The following is an 11,000-nucleotide window of genomic DNA, read 5'->3' on the forward strand; positions in this document are numbered from 1 at the left end:
GATTTTCTTCTTTGCCGATCTCGATTGTGGTTTTTCATCTAAGTATGTGGTGATTAATAATGCAAAATTTTATTAGCTTTGATGCCATGCTATACATAGTGGTTTAAATAACTTGTGTTTCTTATACTGAAAACTAATTCAGAATTTGTTTATGTTTCAATTAGAACCCTGATGCAGACAAGGATTGTGTGGTTGTACATGTCACTCGCTATGAGGCGGATGACCTTAATATATGCACTGGGAAAACAGAGTTCTTAGGCTGTTGGATCCTGGAAGCCATTTGCGGTTATACCAATGAAGAGTTGTATTCCATCCTCACTGTTGTCAGGCGTGTTGTCCAGGGTGTACTGAAGCACAAGAAGTTCAAAGCTACTCCTTTGTTTGTGAGGCATACTGTTCTTGTCAAGCTTACACAGGAAGATGACGTGGCATGCCTCCACAAACAAGTTTATCAGTGGCAAGGCCACAAGGTTGTCTTCATGAAGGTTCATAGGATTGAGCTGCTGCGGGATGTAGTCGATGATGTTCATGGCAAGATCCGTCTTGTGTCCAGCCCAAATTAGGTCGAGGCATGAAATAGTTGCCCCAGCTAGTGTTTAATAGTTGTTTGGATTGTGTCTAATTATCCGAACCTTGCCTATTATCGACCCCTCTGGGGCTAGTACTCTGTTTGAATCTGTCTATGGGAACTGCTGCTACTTTTGTGTGCCCGTGAATCATGTGAGAACCATCATAATTGTTGTCGAAACAGATGCGTCCTCACTAGTTTTTTCATGAATATGGCATGGTAAGACATAAGTTGTCACGGTTTATCATACTAGCAGTGTGTGTTTTGATGAAATAGAGCACTCGTTCGAGAACTGTGCGCCGACGTATATATAAGTACATGTAAACAATGTTGGTGCAACCCCACTTGTAAGAAGTTGTGCAAAACACGACACATTGGCTCAGCTCGCTTCAACACTAGGCTATCGACCAACTAACAATCAACAATATGTTGTCTGACATATAAGCAACTATGTATCTTGTTACAATGGTTCATGCAGTTAATTGAGGCCACAATGTAATAAATTCCAAACGTTCACACGCTAGTCCAGCGCTCATGTGGAACACTCACATTAAACTCGTCTTCATAAAAAATTTGAAAAGCATAAGTCAAGCAATTTTATACATCTCAATGATTCATAGAACATACACTACAAAAAAAATACACTTCATGATGATACGTCTTTGTCACAGTAGGTCCCGTTTTTTGTCATGCATGTACATCCATGACAATTTTATGACAGAATCAAGATAGTCATACCTGTGCTGTCGTAGAAGTGTTCCATGACATTACCAAAATTATCATCACGGAAGTGTCCACTTCCATGACGATAAATCGCGCATCACAGAACTGCTTTCGTCAAGGGTGACCGACACGTGGCATCCACCGTAACGGAACGCCGTTAAGCTATCGGGTCGGGTTTTGGATCCGATAACCCGTTTACAGCCCCGACCAATGGGGATTTTCCACGTGTAAAATCCTCATTGGCTGGAGGAAACACGTGTCGTCTCACCGTCGGGGCAGATGTCATCCGCTCATTGGACCGAAGGCGCCTATGATACGGCGACACGTGGCACGGCCCAACAAAGGCCCATTCCTGTGAAAACGCCGGCCCGTTTGACTTGGTCAAAAGGTGGCGGGCCGGCCCACGGAAAGCTTGTTAATGACCTGTTCGCATATAGCCCATTTACAACCCGCTAACCCAGGGCTCGTTATGCCCTATCCGAATTAGGTCCAGTAGTGTCATCTAGGCCGTCCAATATGATTCAGCCCGTTTAACTTCCGGCCCGTGTGTGGCCCATGACTTCTTTCGGCCCATATGAGGACCTTTGTAACCCTTGGCCCATTAACGGCCCGTGGTGAAACTGGCCCGTAATGAACAGTGTATCACTTTATACCCATTAACGGCCCGTTATTCCATTGGGCCATTTCCAGCCCAAGTTATCTTTCGACCTTCTCAGGGCCCATTGATTCTTGGGCTCATTTGCAGCATTCGGTTACATACGGCCCGTTACTGTCATTTTCTGCTTGTGGGCCAAATTCAGCCCGTCGTTACAGTTGGCCCGTTTGCGGACGGTTAATACGTTGGGCCGTTTTCATGTCAGAAAAAGCCCGTTGGGCTGTTTTCATAGAGTTATCAAATACGGCCTATTAACGGCCCGTTATGGTCCACGAATAGTACGGCCCATGATTGGCGAAATGATGATACGCCCCGTAGAAGGCCCATGGATCCTACGGCCCGTATGAGGCCCATGGATTGTACGGCCCGTAGAAGGCCCATGGACCCTACGGTCCGTAGAAGGCCCATTGATCCCTAAGGCCCGTATAGAAGGCTGATGGATCCTACGGCCCATATAGAAGGCCAATGGTCCTACGGTCGAACGAAAGCCCATGGATCATATGGTCTACAGGAGGCCCATGGTTACAACAGTCCGTGTGTTGCCATGATTATTTTGGCCTAGTTACCAAAAATAGGCTATTGTGGCCACTAGAAAAACACAGAAAAAGAACTGCAGTGACTACAAGCAAACAACTAAACAAGACAATAAGGAAATAAATAAGCAAGCCATTAAGGCTGGCCTATTACCGTTATTACACATATTACATCCACTGGGCATCAAAGTTCGCCACCAGTGCAAATATAGGGAACAAAGCAGCATATTACATACACTTGGCCGTCAAAATTGGCCACCAGTGCAAATAAACGCGGCAGCAAAACAAGAGCATAACTGAAACAACTTCAGAAGAGCTCAAGAAACGTTATCCTGGGTATCCACCATGCTGGCAATAAGCTTAGCAAGCTGATTAGCTTTGTCCTATTTGGTGCTAAAATCCTCCAACGCTTGCTGTTGCACCAGAAAGTATGCATCTAAATGCTCCAGGGACTTCCACAGTCCTTCCGCTTCTTGTCGCAGCACAGCTGATCGATGTCTTTCAGCTTGTAGTTGAGACTCAAGAAACCGAACTGATTCAGACAGTGAGTTTGAATAGCTTGTGCAAGCGGTAGTGGCCAGTAACTCGAACACTAAACCAAGATAGGACTTTGGAGTTGTCTCGCTGTCTTCAAGATAGTCTTCCTTAGCTGTTTTATCAGCTTTGTTGGAGACCAACAAGGATGTGTCACTATCCTGAACCTTATCTGCATTACTTACTTTACCATTGCTTAATAAGGCACTCTTCCCCAATATTCTGTCAGCATTCTAAAAGAAGAAACAAGCAGACACATAAAAAGTTTCGCATGTACTAGTATATGAAACTCATTTCAGTGAACCAGTTCGTTAGTAAGTGGACAGGATTAAACTACCAAGTCTTCTATTGCCAAGTACTAGTACATAATAAAAGCATCAAACAAACATATATCTATGTCCTATGGTCACTGCATTGTCTTGCCAAATCAAAGTAGAGACACGGTTCAAATCATATCCGTTCAAGACAAAGAAGCAGTGAAAGAATAAAAAGCGTGGGAAACTACACGGCACAACAAGACTTCAGATGGGTACCACGGGTCTACATGTACAACAACACTATTGGCATGATATGAAAGTCAACTGTATACACAATTGAAATTGAAATCAAAAGAGCTATTGATAAGAGCAAACCTGTTAAAGAAACATGCGTGAACATACCTGCAGTGCCATTGGAGTTTCGATTGGATCCTTCAATTTAAAAATAAGTTTGTATGAGTAAATACAATGATACAAGAGCAAGGCAATCATAGTTAAAAAAGGCGCGCCTAAGCGAGCGCTTAAGCGCGCCTAGGCTCTAGGCGTTGGCAAAACACATTGCGCATAACTATGCTTAATCTGTGCATAACTGCGCATAAGCATGCGCTTTGGTCAGTAAAGTGCAAGGCGGTGGCAAAACGCACAATTAACGCCTAGCGCTTTTTTGAACTATGATAGCAATGGAATCTTAAATTAGAACAGTTGTTCTTCAGGTTTAGGCACTTGTTTTACATGAACAGAGTACAGTAAGACGCAATAATATAATACTTAAAAATGGAAAATGCACTCATAGACCTTACCACATTCTTGGTTCGGTACCAGTACAGAACAAGGCGTTCCCAGTCATCGTCCAGTAAATGTGTCTCAGGATAACGTAAGGGAATTTGATGAGTTTCTTTGCCGGTGAAGTACGTTTTCTTCAGGTAATTCGGACAATGCCACCAAGCATTCTTGAAGATAGCAGAGCTATTAGCACAGGTTACCTCATCCTGAGTTTCCAAATTGGTCCTTCTCTATAGAGAAAAATGGGAAAATTTGCTGTATTATAACCATCATGGAGGTAGGATGTATGGGACGAAGCAAAGTAATTGCCATGAATAACATTACTTACACATAACTCCTGGACAAACACCTGCAACTGGCATTTTCCTTCATCTTCAGTATAATATTTCCAAGATGGGAAGATACGCACTGTCGGATTTAGGGTTCTGGCAGACCCTTGAGGTTCGAACACTCGGGTGCGCGCGGAGGTTTTGCCTTCTACCTACCTGTTCCTCCCCGAATTGCTAGGATCTAAACTACGAGAAGAACAACACAAGAGACACAAGGTTTATACTGGTTCATGCCACCATTGTGGTGTAATACCCTACTCCAGTGTGTGGCGTGGTGGATTGCCTCTTGGGCTGATGATGAACAATACAAGGAAGAACAGCCTCGCGAGGGGAGGGGTTCTTGCGTTGGTGGTTCTGGCTAAGGTTCGACTGGTCGATCCACTGCCTTGAGAGTGGCTAGTCCTATTTATAGGCAAAGGCCCTGGGCCCCGTCCCAAATATTGAGTGGGAAGGGCGCCAACAATTGGCCAATTTGAAGGGGAACATCTAGTACACTCATCCTGACTAAAGTTGGTCCTCACCTGTCAAAGGATCTGGTGGTGACGGCGACTTGGGCTCCATGGTGACCTCCATCCTGCCGTTGGACTGGTCTTGGTCTTGTTGCACCGAAATGGATGCCTTTGCTTGATGCTCTTGCCTGCGCTTGCTCCCCTTGCACCAAAGAGGAAAGAAGGACACTGCGCGGGCTGGCGCCCGTCCGGCGCCCTTGGTCATCATGGCTAGTGTCATGGGCACCTCGCGAGGTACCCCGCCTTGAACTCTCCGCCTCCTCGTGAGCCAGCCTGACGAAGCCATGCATGAGGAAGCTCCTTGTCGTCCGCCCCGCGAGGCTTGGCCCCTCGCGAGGGTCTTGCGCTTGTGTTGATGAAGATGGGCCGTGCTGGGCCCCCTTTGAGCCACGCCGCAAGCCGCATGCAGGAAAGTCTGGGGATCCCCATTCCCAGAACACCGACAGTAGCCCCCGGGCCCAAGGCGCGCCCGGACTTGGCCGAGCAGAGAGGCGAAAGGGCAAGTGCGAAGCATCACGGGCCCTAACAGCCTGCGGCCTTGGGCGCCGCGTGGCGGTTGATTGGACGTGGGCGTCTCCAGTTCCCCACGACGCCTCGGCAACTGCACGGATTTGATAAGTCCCTGCACGTGAAACGAGTCATAATTACCTACAGTCGCAGAGGCCGACGGTTGGCCTCCTCTGGCTTTAAGTACGGCACGCCGCGTGCCCTTCCAGTTCATCCCCTCTTGCTTCTCCATCTTCCTTATGGCCCCGCCAAGGAGACTCTCGGCCATAGAGAAGGGAAAAGCTCGCCAAGCCGAGCCTACCTCTCCCCCGCCCAAGCGCGGTCGCGGCTGCCCTCGCAAGCACCCCGTGGCCACCACGGCGGTTCCCCGTGACCGCGGAGGTGATTTTCCGCGTGGCGACGGGCGGCCGGCCGCGGCCGGGGGGTGTGTCTCGGTCGTGCGGCCCCCGAGGCTGCGCTCTCGCACTGCGGAGGTGCTGCCGGAGTTTGTTGTGCGGGCAGCAGAGTGGGCCAGCGCCCGGCTTCAGCTCCCTCGCTTCTTCCTAGGTGAGCTCCCAGCTAGCGCCCCGGGCGGCCTCTGGCTTCAGGCAGACGGCAGCTGCAGCCGGGCCTCGTGGGCTTCGCTGGAGGTCTTCGCGTCCGGGAGCCTGGCCCTGACCCGCGGCTGGCAGACGTTTGCCCGCGCGCATGGCCTGAGCCGCCGGTGCACCCTACACTTCTAGTTTGACGGCGACGCCACCCTCTATGTGAGGGTGTTTGGGGAAGATGGTCGCCGCGCTGGGTGCTGCCCTGAAGACGACGGCCACGGCCCCGTCGAGGATGGAGAGGGCAGCGAACGCGCGGCTGGTGGCACCCAGGATTCCTCAAGCTTCACTGGTTCCTCTTCGGGTAGCGACTCTTCTAGTAGCGGCCGCGGTCTGCCTCCGCACCGTCGTGCCTGCTTGGAGGGTGGTAGCGGGTCCGCCCGCCGTCGCACCCTAGTGAAGCGCGAGAGGGAGTCCGCCTGAGCTCCGGAGGCAGCTCGGGCCTGGCGCCTGGAGAGCTTTGCCTGATTTGTTCCCCCTTCTCCTTTTTCCTGCGCAAAAGACAGCTATGTGGGGGCCCCGTGGGGGTGTGTTTGTGTTATCGTTGTTAATTATCGTAATGTTCCCGCTATTCTGGTATTGTCCCTTCTTGCTGAACGCCTGCACACAGGTAATCCCCAGCCTTGGCCATGGGGCGACCGACCCAGGTCATGTATTCGTGTCGCGGTGCCCGTGAGGCACGGACTGGAGGAATGCTCCTGTAGTGGGCCCGGGTCGTGAGATATTGACCGAAAGGATCGAAACACTCGTGAGGGCGCCAAGGCCGTCCACTTGCGAGACCTCGCGCAAGAGAAATCGGGGTCGGAGGGCGAAAAACCGAAGAGCCAAAAGTCAAAAGACAGCGACAACTTCAATAAAACTTCAAATGAGAATGAACTAGCCAACTGCAGAAAGCAAATGAAAAAGCCGTGTCCGGCACCTAGTCTAGTCTTTGACGTCTTCTCACCAGTGCGGAGCTAAGTGCTGCCACTGGGCGTGGGAGGGAGCTCCAGGGCCTGAGGCCGGCGCTCCTGAGATTCCGGGGCGTGTACAGCCCCACTCATTATTACGTGAGAGTGTCACGGGCGGCGAGCTTCACAGGCGTTGGCCTTCTTCTCAGGCTCCAGGCCTTTCTTCAGGGGAGCAAGCTTCATGGGCATTGGCCCTCTTCACAGGCTCCGGGCCTTTCCCAAAACACGATAACTTCACAGGCGTTCGCCTTCTTCACAGGCTCCGGGCCTTTCCCAAAACGCGATAGCTTCACAGGCGTTCGCCTTCTTCACATGCTCCGGGCCTTTCCGAAAATGCGATAGCTTCACAGGCGTTCGCCTTCTTCACAGGCTCCGGGCCTTTCCCAAAACGTGATAGCTTCACATGCGTTCGCCTTCTTCACAGGCTCCGGGCCTTTCACAAAACGCGATAGCTTCACAGGCGTTCGCCTTCTTCACAGGATCCGGGCCTTCTCAAGGGTAAAACCTCCGGAGGTGTTTGATGTTCCACACATTCTGGACTGGCACCCCCTCCTGAGTCTCCAAGCGCGTGGAGCCGGGCCTGGAAACATGAACAACCTTGAACGGGCCCTCCCACATGGGGGAGAGCTTATGAAGTCCCTCCCTGGAGAGAACCCGCCTAAGCACGAGGTCCCCTACCTCGAGAGTCCTGGGGCGGATGTTGCGGCAGTGGTATCACCACAGTGCTTGTTGATATCTTGCTGCTCGCAGTGCAGCTTCTCGGCGACGCACCTCCCCCAGCACGAGGTCCATCACCCGCATGGCGTCCTGCTGCGCTTCGTCGAATGCCAGGACCCGCGCGGACCGACGTCTGACCTCGTGAGGGAGGAGTGCTTCGGCTCCATAGACCAAGAAGAAAGGGGTCTCTTCGGTCGGCTTGCTTGCGGTCGTGCCGATGGACCACAACACGGATTGGAGCTCGTCGTACTAGCCCCTTCCGCAAGCCCCCAACTTCTTCTTCAATGTCTTGGTCTTGAGGCCCCTCAGGACCTTCGCGTTGGCCCGCTCGGCCTGGCCATTGCTTCGGGGGTGCGCCACTAAAGCGTAGCATATCTGCGTTCCAAGGTTAGCACAGTATGTTTTGAAGAGGTTGCTGGTGAACTGCGAGCCGTTGTCGGTGATGATGCGTTTCGGCACCCCGAACCGGCTCACGATGCCCTTGATGAACTTGACCGCTGAACCCGCGGGGATGGTGCGGACGGCTTCCACCTCGGCCCACTTGGTGAATTTGTCCACGGCGATGTAGAGGTAGCGATAGCCCCCTGGTGCCCGGGGAAACGGGCCCAGGATATCGAGCCCCCCGACTGCTAATGGCCATGTGAGGGGTATGGTCTGCAGACCCCCCGCCGGCTGGTGGATCTACTTTGCATGGAACTAACAGGCTTCGCAGGCCTTTACCAGTTCGACGGCGTCATTGAGCGCGGTAGGCCAATAGAAACCGCTTCGGAATGCCTTGCCCACGAGGGTTCGTGATGACGAGTGGTGCCCGCAGTCTCCACCGTGTATGTCTGTCAGCAGCTCTTTCCCTTGCTCCCTGGAGATGCAGCGTAGGGATACATCATTTGGTCGCTTCCGGTAGAGTTCCCCATCCCTGATGCAGTATGCCGTGGCCTGCCGCGCCACGCGCTCTGCTTCTTCCTCCTTCTCTGGCAAGATCCCTTGCGTCAGATAGCTTCGGAGCTCCGTGACCTAGCATCCCTCCTGAGTCTCCATTGTCAGGAGCAAACGCGCCCTCGAGGTCGGCCCGCAGACCGGGGCTCCCGAGGCTGCACCGCGCTTGACAGTGACGGCGTGGACGAGGGCTTGAAGAGCCATTCCTCGAAGACGCCAGGCTCCTGAGGTAGTCACCTGGACGCTCGTTTGGCGATGTCGTCGGCCTACTGATTGGTGCCATGGGGCATGTGCTGTAACTCCAGCCCCCAGAACTGCTTCTCCATCCTACGGACCTCCGCAAGGTAGGCTTCCATGTGCTCGTCCCTTGGCTCGTATACTTTGTTGGAGAAGTTGACGAGGAGTTGTGAGTCACCTTTGATGGTAAGGCACTTTACTCCGAGGGCGGCCGCGGCCTTCAGGCCCGCTATCAGGCCTTCATATTCTGCTATATTGTTGGAGACCTTTTCTCCATGTTGGAAAGAGAGCTGCATTGCGTAGTAGAGCTTGTCCTGGGCAGGAGATATGAGTACTGCGCCAGCCCCCGCGCCGTGCCTGGAGAACGCTCCGTCGAAGTACATGACCCAACCGTCCGGCGCCTCACTCCCCGGGGAGAGGGATCGATCCTCATCAGCCCTTAGGCCCGGCGCCTCTGTCCACTCTGCCACGAAATCTGCCAAGGCGGCCCCCTTGATGACTCGGGTCGTGTTGAATTTGAGCTGAAATGCTTGGAGCTCAATGTTCCACTCGGCGACCCTTCCAGCTGAGTTCGGGCTCCGGAGCACTCTCTCCAAGGGGTACGCGGAGACAACCTTGATAGGGTGACCCTGAAAGTAGTGCCGCAGCTTGCGCGAGGCCACCAGTAGCGCGAGGAGAAGTTTTTGAGGCATGGGGTACCGTGCCCTCGCATCTTGCAACACCGTGCTGACGAAGTACACCAGGTGCTCGATGAGGCTTGGAGCGTCGGTGCTAGTGGCATCCTCCGGAAACCGTGGTGCCTCCTGAGGCGGCGGAGCCTCCAGAAGCTGGTTGCCTGGGGGAAGGGCATTTCCCGGTCCTGGTGCGTCCCCCTGTGGCAGCTGATCTTCCTCAATCGTGGTGGTGATCTCTGTGGGTCCTTTTTTGTCTGCTTTGCCTTGTCTGCCGCAGCCTTGGTCCGACGCTATTCCCTAACCGCCACCAGGGCCGCGTTGGCTGAGTAGGGAGTGGCGGCGAGGTAGAGTACCAAGGGCTCTTGTGGGCGTGGGGCCACCATCACCGGTGGGCTGGTTAGGTATCTTTTGAGGTCTTGGAATGCCTTGTCGGCCTCTTCGGTCCATTCAAAGGGCCCCTTTTTCTTCATCAACTGGAAGAAAAGCAGCGCCCGCTCCCCCAACCTGGAGATGAAGCGCCCCAGTGCAGTCACGCGCCCAGTGAGCTTCTGCATCTCTCTGAGGGTCTTCGCCGGGCTCATGTCCTCGACCGCTTTGACCTTTTCTGGGTTGGCCTCGATGCCTCGGTGGGATACGAGGAAACCCAAGAGCTTGCCCGAGGGGACTCCAAACACACACTTCTCCGGGTTGAGCCCCAGGCTTACTGTGTTGAGGCTTGCGAAGGTTTCTTCCAGGTCTTGTATCAGGGTCTTGGCCTCGCAAGACTTTACTACAATGTCGTCGATGTACGCCTCCACGTTCTTCCCGAGCTGCGGGCCCAAGGTGATGTGCATGAGTCGCTGAAAGGTTGCCCCCGTGTTGCGCAGTCCGAAGGGCATGCATGTATAGCAGTATACCCCACACGAGGTCAGGAAGGCCGTCTTCTCCACGTCTTCCACCGCCATCTTGATCTGATGATACCCGGAGAAGGCGTCCAAGAAGCATAACAGGTCACACTCAGCGATGGAATCGACGATTTGATCGATGCGTGGGAGCGGGAAAGGGTCTTGCGGGCATGCTTTGTTGAGGTTGGTGAAGTCGACACACATGCGTTCCTTCCCCCCCCCCTTCTTTGGTACCACCACAGGGTTGGCCAACCAATCTGGATATCGAACCTCACGAATGACCCCCACGGCTTCTAGCTTGCGGGTCTCCTGGACGATGAAGGCCTGCTTTTCAGTGGACTGCTGCCTTGCTTTCTGCTTTACGGGGCGCACGTTGGGGCACACGTTGAGGTGGTGCTCGGTCACGCCCCGTGGGATCCCTGCCAGCTGATCGGGCTCCCAAGCGAACACCTTCTTGTTTGCACGCAGGAACTTGACCAGGGCTTCCTCCTGCTCGGGCCCGAGGTGGGTGCCTATGGTGAAATGGCGTTGGTGGACTCGTCCTCGTCGACGGGTATCTACTTGGTCTCCGCCTTGTCTTGGGTGAACAATTGTTTCTTCTTGGCTGGCGCAGCCCCCTTGGG

The sequence above is a fragment of the Triticum aestivum genome, chromosome 7B, assembly GCF_018294505.1.
Source record: "Triticum aestivum cultivar Chinese Spring chromosome 7B, IWGSC CS RefSeq v2.1, whole genome shotgun sequence".
Lineage (NCBI taxonomy): Eukaryota > Viridiplantae > Streptophyta > Magnoliopsida > Poales > Poaceae > Triticum > Triticum aestivum.